At 38.6% G+C, this 20,651-nt stretch overlaps 2 long non-coding RNA genes across 2 annotated transcripts; one reads left to right on the plus strand and one right to left on the minus strand.

The window, feature by feature from the left end:
• Positions 1 to 1,683: 1,683 nt before the first annotated feature.
• LOC109067279 lies at positions 1,684 to 2,721 on the minus strand. The gene is made up of 3 exons (XR_006157098.1): positions 2,472 to 2,721; positions 1,949 to 2,042; positions 1,684 to 1,805 (listed from the first exon to the last, which is right to left on the minus strand). It is a non-coding gene; the product is annotated as an uncharacterized LOC109067279 (long non-coding RNA).
• Positions 2,722 to 12,462: 9,741 nt separating this feature from the next.
• Positions 12,463 to 13,467, plus strand: LOC122140426. The gene is made up of 3 exons (XR_006157099.1): positions 12,463 to 12,501; positions 13,249 to 13,347; positions 13,425 to 13,467. It is a non-coding gene; the product is annotated as an uncharacterized LOC122140426 (long non-coding RNA).
• The last annotated feature ends 7,184 nt before the right edge of the window (positions 13,468 to 20,651 follow it).

The raw sequence follows: 20,651 nt of genomic DNA on the forward strand, positions 1-20,651 counted from the left end.
TGTGCCTGCTCTTCATGAGCACGATTACCTGTAGGACACTTAACACAGGTTAAAATCAGTTCTTGTTCTTAGATTGACAGTGTTCCAGCTTGTCTATGTTAGTTATTATGTAAATAGTTAGGTGTGTGTGTGTGGGCACAGCCCACAGGGTGCTGTGATGCGTACAGTGCAGTAGTAGTAGTTAGAGAGGTGCATGGCCATCTGTGTGCATCCCTCTGTCTTACAGCTCACTGCCGCTGGACAAAGCCTCTCCATCACCAAGACTCCTGTCGGGCCTCCTCGCGGCTGCACATGGTAACTGGGGATATTGCAGACCCAGGCTAATCGACAGGGGATCTGGGAGATACAGTGGTCCCTAGAGGTGACACCCACCAACCACTGGCACACTGCCTTAGGCTGTGTGTGAATTTGTATACCAAATCTTTAACATTCTAACTACATATCACATACTTGAGCTTAATTACAAATTATTTACTTCAAATCTAAATCCAAAATTACCCAAGGTGTAAAGTCCTCATCTTGTACACATGCTTTGAAAGGAACATATATTGAGTTATTTTAAAGCGATGCCCTACAAATGACATTGCTAGTATCAAAGTCCCTTTAGATCTTTAAGAAACCTGTGAAAATTACCTTACCTGAAGCTGCTGAAGTTAATTTTCTTTCCTCATCATGACACTATAATAAAAATGTTCTTAATACTTTTCCTTTTGGTGGTGCTTTAAGCTCTATTATAGTACTTTATGCCAAAATTATGTGATTTTGTTTTAAGCTTTGTATTCTGTATCCGTTTAAAAGTTAAATACACAAAAATAAAACAAATACATTTTACCGGTGTCTGAAGTGTGTGGGCATTTCTCTACAGTGCGGCACTTGTTTCAAAAACCATCTGGAATCTGCTACAAAATACAAAAAAAATAAAAAAATATTAATTACTCAATGCCACATATTAAGCACTTTACAACTGACAATCTAGCTACTGCAAATCCCTGGGAATTAAGTGTTTTGTAATAAAACTTGCAAAACCAGCATGACACAACTTACTAACAAATAAATGAAAGAGAGTGTGTATCAATTGATTCCTTTATTTTTTTGCAATTATTTCTAACAGCTGAAGAAATCTTTCCTCTCTCTCTTTTGTCTCCCTTTCTCTCTCTCTCACTTCTCTGTCTCTTCTTTCTTCTCTTTCTCTGGCCTCCTGTTCTAGTCTCTTCTCATGCTCTCGTCGCTCTTTTTCTTTTCTTTCCTCCTTTTCCTCCATCTCTCTCCATCGCCTCTCCTCCCTTTCAATGGCATCTCTTTCAGCTTCCCTCTCCTCCATCTCTCGGATCAGCTCCTCAAAATCTTTCCTTTTCCTCCCTACTCTTTCACGCTCTAACCTCACTGAGGATGGAGAGGTAACAGCAACATCCGGGCCAGATGAGGCAATAAGGGTGGGTGGTGTGATGGAGGGTCTGCCCCCTATTGCCTCATCCATGGCAGAATACCATTTCCAGGATGCTGCTGTAACCCCCCATTCCTCAGTGCTCACCCCAGTCTGTGGACATTTCAGATCCTACAAATATTTGAAAACAGAATATCAAGACAGTCAATTACATTGTAAAAACATATGATTTGTTAAATGATCGCATTACAGGGCCAAACATGAGCATGATTCAATCATGACAGAATTCTCATTTTAAGGGTGAACTACAATAATAATAAAAAAAATCTTACTTTATATTTTTGTTTAAAGTTCTCCCATTTTTTTTTTTATCTGAAGAGCAGACATTTTGCCCTCCAGCCTCTGCTCTGTGATAAAAACTCTGCAATAAATGCACAGAAATCAAGCATAAAAGGAATTTAGTAAGAGCTTGAGTAGAAATTTTAACATCTACAACTAACTTACCATTGAATCTACACTAGAATAAATTAACATATTACATTTGTCTTGTATAACGTTACTTACTCAAAACCCTTAATTGCAGCATTTCTCTTTCCAGTGAAGAGGGCTTCATTAGCCACTCTCCACTGTATTAGAGCACGGGTGTGTTCATCAGTCCCTGCAAAATCAGCACAGACGTGATGAACCATGGTCAATCTATTAATGTTACATGGAAAAGCTGAGGTAACTTGTTAACAGTTGTTAACAGCAGCTTGCTATGTAACCAACAAATAGTGCATAATATCAACACTGGTAAAGGAGAAATAAAAACGTTTTAGTTTACTGCAGTTTTGTAACCATCTCATTAAACTGCTAAACAACGAACGTCTTTGTTTAAAGAAAACAGTGTTAGTTAGATGATTTACATTAGCCCGGACTATTCCGTAATAATAATGATAAAACTATATTTTTTCTGAATTGGCTGGAAAAGGACACCCTCAATTTACATTTTTTAAACTTTTAACAAGATAACCGTTTACTTATATGATGTTAAACAAATACAATTTAACCACAAAAAAAAACAAAAATTGTTTTATAAAGAACTTACACTTGAATAGAGCCGCGTCTCCGCTTTCCGCCATTTTCAAAAATAACGACGACAAATCCTCCCCCGAGGCATCATGGGATAGTAAAGTGTCCACCGTATGCGCACTTCGGAATCTCGCCGGAAGTAGTAGGTCATCCGGGTACTTTTCGCCTACTGTTTTTCGAATTCTATGATTTCGGACATACTACTCTGCTCGCGTACTGTTTTTCGCATACTATATAGTAGGGAAGTATTCGATTTCGGACGCAGCGCTAGAATTATTACAAATAGAGCTTAAGAAACTGACAACATATTTTACACATAAATAAATTCTTATCGTTTTCTTATCTTCAGCAAGCTTCACTATTGTTGATACACAGTGTGCTCAAATTTGAACCACATAAAATAGCTTTTTTGTAATTGTGCAGCTTAATTGAGTAATGAGGAAATTGTTAATGAGCTCGTTAGTTTATTGTGTTCACATGATAATGACAGGTTCACATGATTTGTTATTATTAACTTGTTTGTATACTTTTATATATCATTTTCGAAACAGTCACTGACAAATAATGCTGTTTTTTTTATTATTTTAATCTTCTTTAATCTTAATCTTTTGTGTACATTGTTCAGTTGGTTAGTAGTTCATGAACATTAGCATAATAATAAAGCAAAATAATGCAAAACCTTTCCAAGAACATGAAATTGACTCTGAAACAAAATATATTTTATAATAAGAAATATATTTAAATAGTTTGCTTATATATTGATTTTCATGGTTTAATATATTTCTGAGAATATAAGCACATACCTACATCAGTGAAGTGAAACGTGTTGGTGGTGTTTGTGTATTGATTATTTCTTATTTGTTTTGATTGGGGATATTTTGCTGAAATATTTTAAAAACATATTTTGTTTGTTGTTTGTAATGACCATGTGGTCAAAATGGCTACTCCTTTGAAGTGTTTTTTCATTGTACTCATTAGATACAGTTTTCTCATTATGCTAGTGTATTGTTTGATATGTAATGTAATGTAATGTAATGTAATTCTAGAGCTTATTGAAAGGTAATTTAATGTTCAATGTTAGGGATTTTTCTGTCTCTGGGGCTCTAGTCCTGGTCTCCGCTGTCTTTCAGGGCTCCAGAGGTCCTTTCTAGGTGCTAATCCACCATCTGGGCTGGTTACATACTGGATCCGGGTGACTGCAGTGACCCTCTGACTTGGATACAGACTGGATCTGGTGGCTACGGTGACCTCGGAATAAGAGAGAAAAACAGACTAATATGAGCGTAGATGCCATTCTTCTAATGATGTAGCAAGTACATCGGGTGTTATGGGAAGTGTTCCCGGCTCCGGTTTACCTAATTAATGCAGCCTAAAATTCTTTTAAGGATTTGGATATTAGAAGTGTATTAGTATGTTATGTGTAAGCCAGGTTAAAGAGATGGGTCTTTAATCTAGATTTAAACTGCAAGAGTGTGTCTGCCTCCCGAACAATGTTAGGTAGGTTATTCCAGAGTTTGGGCGCTAAATAGGAGAAGGATCTGCCGCCCGTAGTTGACTTTGATATTCTAGGTATTATCAAATTTTACCAGTGAACCATCACATATAGCTTGGGGAATATCACCAGCTGGTGCAGGAGCTGCGGCTGGATGGCGCCAGGTTCCAGCGATATTTCAGGCTGGATAGAGACCAGTTTGACAACCTGCTGTCAAAAGTGGGGCCGTGAATTGGGAGGTAGGACACCAGTTATCGGCGCGCAATTGAGCCGGCTGAGTGCCTCGCAATTTGTCTATGGTGAGTTCATTATTTATTTTTTTCTTTATGAGTTTACATTTTGTTTTGTAATTTATATGGGTTGGAAATTCATTTCATAGGTTGTTACATGGCTATTTATCAGTTTGTAATATAGTCTAATGCTGTATTTTTTGCAGTTGTGGACGAGGTATTAAGATCTTTTACTTAATGTATAAAGTACTAATACCAATACCACTGTAAAAATTACTCCGATACAAGTAAAAGTCCTGCATTGAAAATGTTATTTAAGTATAATCCAAGGAAAATTATTTTAAAGGTTTAAAAGTGAACTGGGACTATGATACTATTATACATAATATCATTGTATTATTATTACTAATTAATTATAAAAAAAGAATTATTTTACAGTTGGATTAGGAAAATTAATTTTGTTGAAAAAAAAAAAAATAAATTTTAAAACAATATTTCCCCTCTGAAAATGCAGTTGAGTAGAAGTAGAATAGAGAAAGGGGATGAAAAAAAAATTGCTCAAGGAAAGTACAAGTACCTCAAATTTGTACACAAGTAGGGCTATGGTACTTAAGTAAATGTTCTTCTGTTCACCACAGATTTTTTGTTTGTTCATTTTGCCTAAGTAATTAGTTGATGTTTTTGCAGATTCTTGGCCACTGGAGACTCCTACCGCACCATAGCTTTCAGCTATCGTGTGGGAGTGAGCACCGTAGCAGGGATTGTTGGAGAGGTCGCCAGGGCAATATGGGATGCCTTGGTGCAGGAGGTCATGCCAGTCCCCACCACTGAGGACTGGCGAAGCATCGCCACTGACTTCCTCCATCGGTGGAACTTCCCCAACTGTCTTGGGTCCATCGATGGAAAACATGTTGTGATCAAGGCCCCTGACAACTCAGGGTCCCTGTTCTTCAACTACAAGGGGACTTACTCAGTTGTGCTCCTGGCAGTGGTAGATGCCCAGTACTGCTTCCGGGTAGTCGATGTGGGCAGCTACGGGAGGACAAGTGATGGCGGTGCGCTGGCTAACTCCACTTTCGGCCAGGCATTACGAGATGGGACCCTTAGCCTGCCACAAGATGCTCTGTTGCCAAGTATGTACAGAGGAGTCACTGAGATCAGCCCTGCCAACGTGGATGCCCTGTGTGAAGGCTACCTGTGTCCTGCACAACTTCCTGTAACATCGGATATGCTAACAAACCCAGACTCGTTATCTAAAATATTCAAGTTTTTGAGACCAATCCGTGGAACGCCACCATATTGGCAGTTTACTCAAAAAGACCTTTTTGCACTTGTAAGACAGCTAGGTATTCCGACTTTCTTTGCATCCTTTAGTTCTGCCGGATCTCAGATGGCCTGAAATTATTAGTACCATAATAAAACAAGAAGGGAAAAATCTGAAAGCAGATGAACTTGACTGGTCTGAAAAATGTGGACTGATTAGACGAAACCCAGTGACTGCAGCAAGAATGTTTGATCATAGATGGCATTGTTTTCTGAGAGATGTAATCATGTCTTCAGCTCAACTGATTGGGAAGATAGTAGATTACTTTTATCGTGTAGAGTTTCAACAGCGTGGATCTCCTTATGTTCATTGTCTGTTTTGGGTTGAAAATGCACCAAAGTTAAATGAAGATGCTGAAGAAAATGATGGTTTGGTTGCTAGTTTCATTGATCGTACATCACTTGTGAGACCCCAAGAGAGGATGAAACTGAACTGTTTGAGACAGTCAATTGTGTTCAGAAGCACAGTGTTAGACATTCAAAGACGTGTCGTAGAAAAAAGACAGTTTGCAGATTTAATTTTCCATGACCCCCATCTAGCCGTACCTTTATTACAAGAGGTGGTAGTCAAGACGATTTGAAAAGCAGTGATGGAAAAGATACTGCAAGTACAATTTTAGAAAAAGTCAAAAAGGCTTTAACGGCTTCTGATATGAATTATGATTCAACAGATGCATTTTTTGAGTCCATTGGAATTAACCCAGCTCTCTTCGAGAAAGTGTAAACACAGTGTTTCAAAAAGAAAACCGTTGTCCTGAAAAGAAGTCCAAAAGACGTCTGGGTGAACCAGTATAATAAACATTTACTGCGTGCCTGGCAAGGCAACATGGATATCCAGTATGTCACTGATGCATACTCCATAGTAGTTTACAATATTAGTTACATCACAAAAGCAGAACAAGAAATGGGTTTGTTGCTGCAACGTGTGCAAAATGAAGCCATGAATGGAAATCTTGAAGCGAGATCATCACTGAAAATGCTTGGTAGTGTATCTTCACAACAGAAGTTTCTGCTCAAGAGGCTGTGTATCGTCTGAAGTATGCACTTGAAGGAATGTTCTAGTAAAGTCCAGTTTATTCCCAATTTGGATTGAATCCTGTAAATATGAGTTTTGCCCTCTTTGTGTCATCAAAAACAAAGTTGATCAGTCTGGTGAAGAAACTAGTTTTGGATGACTAGTCTGGTTGACAGATACAAGAATAGGCCGAACACGGAGGAGTTTGAGATTCAATGTCTTGCAAGTTTTTGCTCTGAAAACAGAATGTTGTTGTAACACAATAAAAACTCCATAATTATGGGAAGAAGGAGGCGGGAACCGACGGACACTCAAATAAAGCTTTAATTACAAAATAAACACAAAACAGCGCGACAAACAAAAACCAAACACAAAAATAAAACCCAGCCTGGTCCTCTCTCGTCCTTCACTGTCATTGCTCCTCTTTTGTATCCTTCCAATCTCCTCCGTGGGACTCGAGACCGGTGAGTGGAGCAGGTGTCGCTCATTTCCCAATCACTCCACTGGCCTCGCTCCGTTCCCAAGGCTCTCGGCCCCGCCCCACTCCTCACATATACCCCCATCGCCCCTCGCAGGCCGGGGGGTACTCCCGAGACTGCGCTCTACTCCCCCCCCCTCCCTCCGGGGGGGGACCGCTCACGGTGTCCTGCGGGGACCTGGGGGTTAGGACAGACGAGGCGAGAGAGAAAAGGAGATGGAAGGATGAGGAGTGACAGAGACGAGAGAAGGGAGAGAGGAGAAAAAAAATTCCGGTTCCCAGACACGCTGCTGCTCGGCCCTCACACCAGCTGGGTGAACTCTTCCGCGGTGCCTGGCGGCAGCACTGGATGGCCCTCGGGGAACGGCATGACACTCCTCCACCGCCCCGGTGGACGGCGACGGCTACTCCGCTTTCGGGCAGCCGGCAGGAGTCCCCCGTTCCCTGCTTCTCCCCATTCTGGCGGATGGCAGCAGGCTCCGGCCACCTGGCGTACAGCGGCAACTCCTCCACTCCCTCACGGATGGCAGCCATCCCTCCACATCCGTCCGTTCGTCGGTTCCCGCCTCCTTCGTCCATCCCCGGCAACTCACTCCAGGCCACCGCCTCGAGCGTCCACGGTGCCAGACTGCTACGCCCTGCTCGATGGAACCGCGGATTCACCCCAGTGGCAAGGGATCTTCGGAAGCGCGTCCCTCCTTCCTCCCGGGTTTCAGCACCAGTGTAACAATATAAAACTCCATAATTACGGGAAGGAGGCGGGAACCGACGAACACTCAAATAAAACTTTAATTACAAAATAAACCCAAAACAGCGTGACAGCCCCTCAAGGGCGACTGCCGCAAAAAAAACAAAAACCAAGCACAAAATAAAACCCAGGCCTGGTCCTCTCTCGTCGTCGCTCCTCTTTTTTTATCCTTCCGATCTCCTCCGTGGGACTCGACACCAGTGAGTGGAGCAGGTGTCGCTCATCTCCCAATCACTCCACCGGCCTCGCTCCGTTCCCACGGCTCTCGGCCCCGCCCCACTCGTCACAGTTGTCAAAATCAGCTTCTTCACAAAAAAAGTCTTCAGAAGACAAGGTGATTAAGCTTAACAACGACTGGTTATATGATGAAGAGAACTCGAACTGAACCTGCTGTTGTTAGATATCTGAGATTTTCTCCCAAAAAAAGATCCTGAAAAGTACTTTCATTCATTGTTGCAACTTTTCTTGCCACATTACGAAGATTGTCAGCTCAAGCCTGAGAGTTTTACCACTTATGAGGAATTCTATAACAATGGTGCTATGAAATGTGGAAGAGATGTGACCCAACTCAAGTGTATTGTTGATGCCAATCTAGCACTGTTTGAAAAGGAAAGTGGCAAAATCGATCAAGCTCAACAGCTTTTGGAGCAAGGTGTTGATTTGGGAGATGCTTGGGCTGCATTATGTCCTGAAACAGAAAAGGAACGTCATGAATGCATAGAACTAAGGAAGACTAATACAATTCTTGATGAAGATGATTCTGAGTGTTCTATTCCAGATCTTGTAGTGAACCCTAGAACTCCATACAGTACTGAAACCAACCATGCTGGAATGTCTAGAGAAGGGGCATTATGTTTACTGCGATCATTAAATGCACAACAATCTGCAATCTTTTACAAAGTGTGGAAATTGTGTTTAGAGAAACTTCTTGGAGAAAACCCTGAACCATTTCACTTGTTTGTCACTGGTGGAGTAGGCACAGGGAAAAGTCATTTAATCAAAGCAATCTACCATGAATCTTCCAGACTTTTATATCTCAGCTGTCCGAAAACCCTGATGATAGAATTGTGATTTTAACTGCGTCAACTGGAGTGGCAAGTTTTCTAATTGGTGCCTCTACAACCCATAATACCTTTTCAATAGGTGCCAATGTCAAACTGCCATATCAGCCGCTAAGTGATGACAAGATCAATTCACTGCGTGCAAAACTTGGAGGTTTGCAGATTCTTATCATTGATGAGGTGTCTATGGTTGACCATCACCTTTTGTCTTATGTTCATGGGAGATTGAGACAAATTAAGCAAACTGGTGACTACTCCATTTTTGGAAGAGTCAGTTTGGTCTGTGTTGGTATTTTTACCAGCTACCGCCTGTCAAGGGAATTCCCCTGTATGTTGATCCAAAAGGAGTGAATCTTTGGGATAACAACTTTTGAAATTGCTGAACTAACACAAGTTGTCAGGCAACAAGATGCATCTTTTGCTGAAATGTTAAATCGTAAAAAATATAACATAAAAAATATGTTAAGTTCATAAAAAGAATGAAACTCTAAGCCCAAATGACATAAACATGTTGAAGCAAGGTGAAACTGGTGAAGAATGTGATTCTATTTATCATATATTTCCTACAAATGCTCAGGTTGATGAGTACAATATTCAGAAACTTAGTGAGTGTTGTCCTAAGGCAATCACTATTCATGCTAGAGACTTTGCTAGAAATCCAGAAACTGGAAGAATGGAACCAAAAGTTGGATTTCATGCAAAAGTTTTCAACTCCTGTTTGGACAAATGTGTTTCCTTGGGTGTTGGAGCCAGAGTAATGCTAAGGAAAAATGTTGATGTTTCTGATGGACTTGTCAATGGAGCCTTTGGCACAGTTGTCCACATAAGCAGAAAACAAAGACGTGATGATGATGATGACTTCCCATCAGCTATTCATGTTCAGAATTTGATAATCCAAATGTTGGGTAAAGTTCAGAGATCAAAGCAACGACAGAAATATTCCCCAAATTCTACTGTTATTGAAGTGGAAGAAGATCAAGTCACAAACGATGGTGGTTTAAGACGTCAGTTTCCACTTAAATTAGCATGGGCATGCACCATTCATAAAGTGCAAGGACTCACAGTAGATAAAGTGGTCATCTCACTTGACTAGGTGTTTTCTCCGGGACAAGCATATGTTGCACTGAGTCGTGTGAGAACCCTTGATGGACTAATAATTAATAACTTCAAAGACTCTGTCATATATTGTAATGAGAAAAATTGACTCTGCTATGAAAAACATGCCCCGATTTGCATTAGAAAATTACAGTTTTGTAAAGACACCTGGAGTGTTTTACAATTGCTCTTCATAATGTACAAAGTCTTCGAGCTCATGTTCAAGATATTCAAGTTCACAGACAGATAATGAATGCAGATTGTATTTGTTTAACTGAAACCTGGCTAAAAGTTGAAGACCAAGTACAGATTCCAGGATTTGTTTTTAAGAACAATTGAAGAGCTGAATGTTATGACAACAGTACTCCACTTTTCACTGATTTAAAACTACAAAGAGGAGGTTGGAGTTGGACTATTCTGTTGTGAAAGCATTCATTTTAATGTCATCATTCCAGAACCTTGCAACTTGGAATGTCTATACTTTGCAGTTCCACACATACGTTTGAATGCTGCTTTGCTGTACAGACCTAATTCATATCCACTTAACCTGTTATGACAAAACATGTTGCATGTTATTTATGAGCTGGAGGAAACATTCAGGAAAGAAAGTGATTATGGGAGACTTCAATGAGGACATGTTTACATCATCTACAATTGGTACATTAATGGAACTACATGGAGAGACAGCCAACGTGCAAGATCCTACAACTGAGAAAGGTACATTGATTGATCATGTCTATGTTAAAGATGCAGAAAATGTTTCAGTTGAAATTGTGCAAGTGTATTACAGTTACCACCAAGCAGTACTCATTTCATTGAGGTAATAATTCATATGTGTGACATATATTGAAATCAGTATAACCGCATTATCTTTTCTTTTTTCTGTGTCCTTACTATGCAATGTTCATCCTGAGCTTCCAACTGGCATATAACTGCAGAACAAGTGTACAACTGGAGACGGTATGTTCAAAGACTATCTCTATCTAAATGAATAACTCCTATAATGATCCATCAGTTAAATCAGTTGAATCTGTTCAGATGTTCCATGTTATGAATGAAGTTCTATCTGAAGGTAATCCATTTTATCTATGCAACACACTGAAATGAGAATTGTATCACTGTATTATCTGTTCTGTTTTTGTGTCCATACCATGTGAGCACTATCCTGACATTCCAAGATGGTCAGAGTCCGGTCGATCCAGCCTCGAATTCAAACAAGTGATGATCATTCACAATCCTACATCTCCCATAATTGCTCTTCTTTCTTGAGCTAGTAAGCTTCATCCCGCCATGGTAACTGTAGTATTTAATTTGTATTCATCTTAATGCTTTAGATTTTTTTTTTTAATTCTGCTTAAATTTTCTTAATTTTAAGAGATTATTATAGTTTTTAACTGACATTTTATCCTTAATCTAATTTCAGTCATATTCTAAGCCATCCAAACAATAATGGATGCTTCCAAACATCATAGGAAGCATCCACAAAGACTGCCTGCATCCATCCATTTGTCTCCTAATATCACAATTAAGTCAATAGAACAACACAAAAATGGTAAGTAGACTGAGTTGTGCATGATTACACAAGCAGAATAAAGGCATGGTTAAATTCATCAACTATATGCAAGCAAATCTGCAAGTCATCTTTTCAGACGTATGAAATGCACTAAAGTCAGAATTTCTCCCATACAAGAGATTCAATACTCCACCCAACACATAATTCTATACCTCGAACTGACTAATTTCTTCAAGCACTGTTCCACCTTATAGCAATACATTTTCAGGTTTGTGCATCAAATCTCAATATCTATTGTCCACTACTATCAAAAGGTGAGTGTAGGGATGGTACATCTATTAGTTGCAAAATGTTTCAGTTGTGTAAACCCTTTATCAGGTAGTTAATGTTCCATGAATGCCATTTTCAGATTTCTGCAATACGCTACACTTCAAACTTCCTCCTTATCTTATATTTGATAACCTGTTTTTATGAAGTTGCACAAAACCGATAAAAAGGTAAATTTAATTGTGTAATCTGTGCAAAACTTGAACTGATTCCATGTATGTATTTTCAGATTTCTGCAATATGCTACATTTCAAACTTCCCTCTCCATTATGATTCTCTGCTCCATGATCTTTTTTTATGAAGCAGCACAAAACTGATAAGGTAAATTAAATTCATATATCTGTAAAACTTGAAGTGACTCCTTTCTTAAAGCAGTCTTTCACCTGTTGATAAATTTTCGGGTTTGTGCATCAAAACCCAATATCTACTGTCCACTACTACCAAAGGTGAGTGTGCAACTAACGTAGACATCTGTACAATTTTTTAGTTGTGTACACACTATTTATCAAGCAGTTAATGTTCCATGAATGTACTTTCAGATTTCTGCAATATGCTACACTTCAAACTTCCCTCTCAATTATGATTCTCTGCTCCATGAACCGTTTTAATGAAGCTGCACAAAACCGATTAAAAAGGTAAATTTAATTGTATAATCTGTGCAAAACTTGAATTGACTCATTTCTTTGAGCAGTAATTTAAAACAATCATATTCTTTCAGTTTAGTTCAGAACAAGTCAATAACTACTGTCCACTACTCCCAAAAGGTGACTGTACAGATGTCTACATAAAGTGCTAAATGTTTTAGTTATGTAAAGACTATTTATCAAGCAGTTATTGTTCCATCAATTTATTTTTTTTAGATTTCTGCAATATGCTACACTTCAAACTTCCTTCTCCATTATATCATGCTCTGCTCCATGAACTGTTTTTTATGAAGAGGCACACAACTGATAAAAAGGTACGTTTAATTGTATGTCTGCAAAACTTGAATTGATTCATTTCTTTAAACACCATTTCACCACCTAATATATTTTTCAGGTTTGTGCATTAAAAACTTAATATCTATCTTTGCTATTAATCACGGGATTTGGACTGTACAGGATAAATGGTTAACGGGAGCAGACGGGAGCGGGAATCAACCAATAGCAAAGACGAAAAAAAAAAAATAAAAAAGTAAATGCACCATTTTGTAGTTTCTTTCCTTTTAATACGCCTACAATGTAACGCAATTAAAAAATAACTACAAGACCCAGCCGTCCCAGAAGCCATCAGTGCTTTTTGTTACAGCTTCCCGCCGGAATTCAAAGAGCAGTTTATGAGAAGTCGATGTGGCAAAAAATGATTTACAGCGCAAAGTCAGAAGTAATGACATGTCTATTAAGTTCACAGAACTGGTCGGAAAGTCTGAAATATTAATTAAGTTTATGAGAGTAGAATGTGAAGTGTAAGTGTTTGATAAAACACTGTAAGTGTTTTATCAAGCAGTTGATGGTCCATGAATGTTTTTTCAGATTTCTGCAATACGCTACATGTGAAACTTCCTCCTTATCCTATATTTGATTCTCTAAGCCATGAAAGTTTTTATGAAGCAGCACAAAACCAATAAAAAGGTAAATTAAATTCATATAATATCTGCAAAAATTTCAGCTGATTTGTTCAAGCCCTTCACCTGTTAATACAATTTCAGGTTTGTGCATCAAAACCCAATATCTGTCCACTACTATCAAAAGGTGAGTGTACAGAGGTCTTGTCAGAGTCATGTCTACATAAATTACAAACATGTTTTAGTTGTGTTGTGCAATTTGTTAATGTTCCTTGAATGTATCTTCAGGTTTCTGCAATAGATACAGTTTGAAACTTCCTCCTTATCCATTAAATGATTCTCCACTCTATGAACTCTTTAAGAAGAAGCACACAACAAATAAAAAAAAAAGTTAGAATATAATATCCTTTGTGCTTATTAATCAGAAGTTGATACTTATTTGATGACTAAATTTTTCTGCTTATCTTTCTTACAGTGAATACAAAACCATTGTTCAAGTATCTTCAGAAAATATCCCGTCAAAACTCTAAACTGATACAGGCAGTCAATAGTCAAAGATATCACAAATGCATAACCACAAATGATGATCCCATCAACTGAAAGCTCGACTAAAGGCAGTTTTCAAATATTTTTTATTCCAGTGATGCTCTCCATGAAACCGACAAAAATAAAATGCTTTGCTATAGTACACAATGGCAGGAGCTGACCCACTCAATACACAGATATTTTTGTCCATAATTGTCAATTTAACAAGTATAAAAAGTTAGTTTAAATGTTGCAAAGATGTCCCTGTATTGCTGATCAGAGGTTCTAGTATAATGTCACTCCACAGAAGAATTGAAACCTGTGACCACATCTGTGAGAGCACAATTCTTATCACACTGAAACATGGCACACAGTCACTATAATGTTGAAGATATGTTTTAATACAGGTGCTGGTCATATAATTAGAATATCATCAAAAAGTTGATTTATTTCACTAATTCCATTCAAAAAGTGAAACTTGTATATTATATTAATTTATTACACACAGACTGATATATTTCAAATGTTTATATCTTTTAATTTTGATGATAATAACTGACACCTAAGGAAAATCCCAAATTCATTATCTCAGAAAATTAGAATATTGTGAAAAGGTTCAATATTGAAGACACCTGGTGCCACACTCTAAATAGCTAATCAACTCAAAAACACCTGCAAAGGCTTTTAAATGGTCTCTCAGTCTAGTTCTGTAGGCTACACAATCATGGGGAAGACTGCTGACTTGGCAGTTGCCCAAAAGACGACCATTGACACCTTGCACAAGGAGGGCAAGACACAAAAGTCATTGCAAAAGAGGCTGGCCGTTCACAGAGCTCTGTGTCCAAGCACATTAACAGAGAGCTGAAGGGAAGGAAAAGATGTGGTAGAAAAAAAGTGTACAAGCAATAGGTATAACCGCACCCTGGAGAGGATTGTGAAACAAAACCCCATTAAAAAATGTGGGGGAGATTCACAAAGAGTAGACTGCAGCTGGAGTCAGTGCTTCAAGAACCACTACGCACAGACGTATGCAAGACATGGGTTTCAGCTGTCGCATTCCTTGTGTCAAGCCACTCTTGAACAACAGACTGCGTCAGAAACGTCTAAAGACAAAAAGGTCTGGACTGCTGCGGAGTGGTCCAAAGTTATGTTCTTTGATGAAAGTAAATTTTGCATTTCCTTGCTAAGAGATGAGAGGCATACAATCCACGTTGCTTGAGGTCCAGTGTAAAGTTTCCACAGTCAGTGATGGTTTGGGGTGCCATGCCATCTGCTGGTGTTGGTCCAATGTGTTTTCTGAGGTCCAAGGTCAACACAGCCGTATACAAGGAAGTTTTAGAGCACTTCATGCTTCCTGCTGCTGACCAACTTTATGGAGATGCAGATTTCATTTTCCAACAGGACTTGGCACCTGCACACAGTGCCAAAGCTTCCAGTACCTGGTTTAAGGACCCATGGTATCCCTGTTCTTAATTGGCCAGCAAACTCACCTGACCTTAACCCCATAGAAAAATCTATGGGGTATTGTGAAGCGGAAGATGCGATATGCCAGACCCAAGAATGCAGAAGAGCTGAAGGCCACTATCATAGCAACCTGGGCTCTCATAACACCTGAGCAGTGCCAATGACTGATCGACTCCATGCCACGCCGCATTGCTGCAGTAATTCATGCAAAAAGTAGCCCCAACTAAGTATTGAGTGCTGTACATGCTCATACTTTTCATGTTCATACTTTTCAGTTGGCCAAGATTTCTAAAAAAAAAATCCTTTCTTTCTATTGGTCTTAAGTAATATTCAAATTTTCTGAGATACTGAATTTGGGATTTTCCTTAGTTGTCAGTTATAATCATCAAAATTAAAGTAAATAAACAATTGAAATATATCAGTCTGTGTGTAATGAATGAATATAATAAGTTTCACTTTTTTGAATGGAATTAGTGAAATAAATCAAATTTTTGATGATATTCTAATTATATGACCAGCACCTGTATAAAAAGGAACATAGAAGAAGCAAAACTTGCATGCTAACAAAGAATGTCTTTTGAAATGTAGTGCAGAGCAAGAAGAGCAAATACAGCAGAAATGTAATATACATTAAAAAAAAATAAGTTCAGAAGTAGAGAAGTTCAAAAATGAACAGAAGTTTAGGCGAGAATGAACAAAAATACATTCCTGCTTCAATACACTCATAAAATCCAACATCTGGAACAAACACAATATGGACCACCCAGGATTCGAACCCGCAACCTTAGAGGTTCGGGAACCAGCAGCTTAGCAGAGTGCACTACTCAGTCAATGTGATTCACAGCATACTGCAGAAGAGAGGTTAAGGTGTGAGAATGATCTCACAACTTCAAAATCAAACAGAAGTTCAGATGAGAAGGAACAAAAAAACAAGTTTTTGATTCAGTACGAACACACATCGAAAATCCAATGTCTGGAACAGAAGTAACATTAACCTCCCTGGATTCGAACCCACAACCTCATAGGTTCAGAACCAGTGCCTTAGCCACATTAGTTGACACACATTTGACAAGCCACAGAAGCAAGGTTAAGGTGTGAGAATGATCTCTCAAAAGCATGAATTAGCATTTGAGCCAGATTAGCATGCTAAGCTAAAAAATGCTAACGTAGCTCAAAGTTAACCTGATAGCTCAAGAGTCTCATTAGAATGAATAGAAGCATGTTAGCCAATTAGCATGCTAAGCTAATTAGCATAAATCAACTAACACAGGCACGGTCAACTTCTGAGAGGTACATGTTGGGAACGGGAGTGAATATCAAAAATCTGTTCAGTCATTTCTGTCCGGCTCGGTCCTTATATATCTGATCAAATTTGAAACAAAATTAAATAAGATTTCAGGGAGGAGTAGCGAAAAAAGTTTTTTCATTCAATTCAATATGGCGGACAGACACCATGTTTGAAAATGACAAATGAGACATCATAAGATTCAACAGAACCCACGGAACGAAATGACATAAAATTAACAAAAATTGAGCAATGTTTTCCAAAGATATAAGGGTGTTTTGCAAGAATCGTTATATCTCTTGAACACTAGGTGGTGCGGTCTTCAAACTTCCGGGGTACCCTCCAGAAGATGGTGTTCATGATCCCTACCGATCCCTACACATCAATACATAACACCACAGAGGGGCCCCGTGGTCGCAGCTGTAGCTGTAAAATAAGTACATGGCAGGAGTTGACACCTCCAACAAGATGCTCGGAACAAAGTCGGTGCACCAAAAAACCAAAGAAGTACAAAATAACAATTTTCCAGCACTTTCTGGACATTGCAGTGACCAACTGCTTAACTTTACACAAAGCATTGTGTGCCATCAACCATGACACGCACATGACACGGCAAAACTTTCAGGAGCTGCTAGCTGCTCAGCTCACAGTTGTTCCCCTGGATGGGAGCTCGAGAGAGAGATGCGATCATCTGCCTGTTACTGTGAGTGACACTCAAGACCTTTCACAGAGTTGCATACGATGCAAAAGGAGCACCCCATGGAAGTGCCAGGAATGTGATGTGGGACTTTGCTTGCAGTTAGACAGGAACTGCTTCGGAGAGCACCACATCAGTCAAATTATTTTTTACTTTGTTTATTGAGTTTTTATTTTTCACCCAACAAACATAAAGATACTGATAAACGCAGGGCACAAGACCCTGGCTTTCTCCGTCTTCTCTGAAGCTCCTATAAAACAACAAGAGATAAAATACTGTCAAGTTCAACAGTATGATGAATAAATATTATTAACACTTTACAATAAGATGTCCTTTTTTAACATTAATGTATTATCTAACAAGAATGAATAATGAACAATACATTTATTACACAATTTATTAATCTTTGTTAATGTTAATAAAAAAGTCGCTCATTGTTCATGTTAGTTCACAAAACACAAATTTTTACAAAAACAAATATTAATTAAAATATGAGATGAATAAATGCTGTGGAAATTAATATGAAACTAAGATTAATAAAAATGCTGTGGAAATATTGTTCATTATTATTTAATGTTATTTATATATGTTAAATAATGTAATTAACTAATGTTAACTAATGAAGCTTATTGAAGAATGACTGCAGATGAGGCATTAAGTTTAATGTAGCAATGTGGTCGCTCAATTTTTCAAGATTAGTTTTAATCGTGTAACTGTTAATAGATTTGAACAAAGAAATAAAGTGTTACTACTCACATGCCGTATTGATTGCAAAAACAGAAAGAAAAGTAAAGTAAAGTAAAGAAAACGCGGTACTTATTAAAATAATCACCCTTTACTTAAATATATGAACACAGAAAACCGCTGTTAACAGGTTAATATAACGTTTCCCATTCTATGACTAGTAAAATAATGGCAACTTACTCTGATGAACACGGCATCTTCTTGTGTGACAGGTGTCAGCGTTAAGGCACAATACTGCCACCTGGGAGCTCAACCAGGTACTGGCACTGGAGTATTTACATGTGGTGTTATCATAAGAGAACTGATTATTTTAAATATTGCGGTATATCGTCACACACTAAATTAACACAATATTGATAATTCTTGCTTTGAATATCACGGTTATTACAATACCGGTATATCGCGACACCCCTACTGAGGATACTACGAACCTAGGAAAGACACCATTAGTAGTCAGCATGTGAGAAAAAACCTACCTAGAAAGTTCTGGTTTAGAATTTTTGGGCATACAAGAACTGTAACACGTGCGATCCTGATGACCAAACTAAACCTGCTATATGTTACAATCAATGTCTGTACTTGGTATTTAAGAGGTGACTGGCCCATGTCAGGAATGCAGTAACAGTTTTTATTCATTTAGCCTGGCTTCCAGAGAATAAATATATATTTGTTTTTGTAATGATTAATCTGTCAAAACTGCTAAGAAGTGCTATAATTTAAAGGAGACATTTCTTACCTACTTTTACTCAAGTTGACACAGTTCCCTGAGGTCTTTATAAGAGAGCTGAGACATCTTTTTGATCAAAATACCACAAGGTTGAAGCACCACAGGACTATCTTCACCTTGCAAAAACAGCACTGTCTAGAATGGAAGCTTTTGAGAGCTACTTCTGCATTATGCCAATGAGCCCCTGCTAACCCTATTTAAAAGAAAGGACTTTCTCTGTGAACATGGCCAATTTCTCTTCTGCTTCGTCTCATTTAAAATGTGGTGTCCCTCAGGGGTCAATTTTGGGACCCCTGTTATTTTCATTGTACATGCTTCCCCTGAGTTCCATCTTTCAGAAGTATAGTATATCCTATCACTGCTATGCCCACGACTCCCAATTTTATTTTCCCGTGAGTATAGACAAGGACCGTGCATCTAACAATGCATTAAATTGCTTTAAAGATATAAAACAGTGGCTGCTGCAAATAACTTTTTACAATTAAATGTTGGAGTAATTTTTGACTCCTCCCTTCTTTTCAACAAGCACAGTCAACCTGGACTAGTCGTCGAACCTAGGCCCGTTAGCATCGAACATACAAGACCCTGTGAGGAACCTTGGAGTAATTTTTGACTCCTCCCTTCTTTTCAACAAGCAGATTAGTGCCGTTGTAAAAAGCAGTTTTTTACCAACTGAGACAAATTGCTAAAATTAAATCTTTGCTTTCCCCCTTCTAACTTGGAAATTGTAATCCATTCATTTATTACATCTAGGTTAGATTATTGTAATTCATTGTACAGTGGCCTGCCCCAAAATGCATTATCTTGTTTACAACTTGCTCAGAATGCTTCAGCCAGACTGTAACTTGGATTAAGGAAAAGGGATCACATTACCCCAGCGCTGAGAAACTTACACTAGCTCCCGGTCAAATTTAGGGTGGATTTCAAAATTTTGATGTTTGTTTACAAAGCATTATCTGGCCTCGCTCCCAAGTACATCAGTGATCTTTTACATCCTTACTCTCCGACTAGAGCACTAAGGTCCTCTGACCAACTGTTACTGACGGTTCCTTTGGCCCAACCTCTGTTGTTTTTAAATGTGCTATATAAATAAAGGTTGACTTGACTTGACTTGACTAACCACACCCCGCACTTCACAGGGGTGTGCCCATGCCGATAATTGAGCATGAATCCTGAGCGAGAGATGGCTGATGGAGTAGATATTATACCTGTTGAACTTAATATCATCATCCATTATCGACGAGTCTAGCCAAGTTTCTGTTGAACACAGTATCCCCACTTGACAATTCTTAAGCAACAATCTCACCCCCTTTACATTCCACATTAAATTCTGTATATTTAAATGTACAAGATGCAAGTTCAGCGTCTTTACTGCACTCTTCCTCCACAGCGACTTCTCCAATTTGTTCCTCCGACAAACTTTCTCCTCCTTCCCCGACCCTCAATCCAATGAGGACAACCCTAGTATTACAACTCAGTGTCACACAAGCCATGATATAAAGTTAAGGAAACTAAGCAACCAAAAACAGCATGTCTTTCTCAGATGTAATGCTAGTTCTGTCAGGTAAAATAGCATTATAATCTCATTTGCTGTAGAGAAAGCTAGGGAAAATGAGTAACAGTGAAGATCTTGAATTAAACATAAACATAAACACCACTTTTGAGTCTTAATCAGCTTTTCCACATATCCCCTATACTGGCTCTGATAATCATTACTGCTACTTACCAATTGCTCCATTGCTGCAAATCAGTTTTTGTGAATGAATGACTTGCTCTACCTATTGCTTTGGTCTTCATTAACCCCTCGCTTGCGCCACCCGCTGGTGAGAAACTAAGAGCAGATGGAGATCATGCATCGGTACTCTACTGCTATTCCCGCAGTTCCTAGATCTGCAATGCTGAATTTTCTGCCGAATTTGAACCACTGAA

This window comes from Cyprinus carpio, chromosome A4, assembly GCF_018340385.1.
Source record: "Cyprinus carpio isolate SPL01 chromosome A4, ASM1834038v1, whole genome shotgun sequence".
Lineage (NCBI taxonomy): Eukaryota > Metazoa > Chordata > Actinopteri > Cypriniformes > Cyprinidae > Cyprinus > Cyprinus carpio.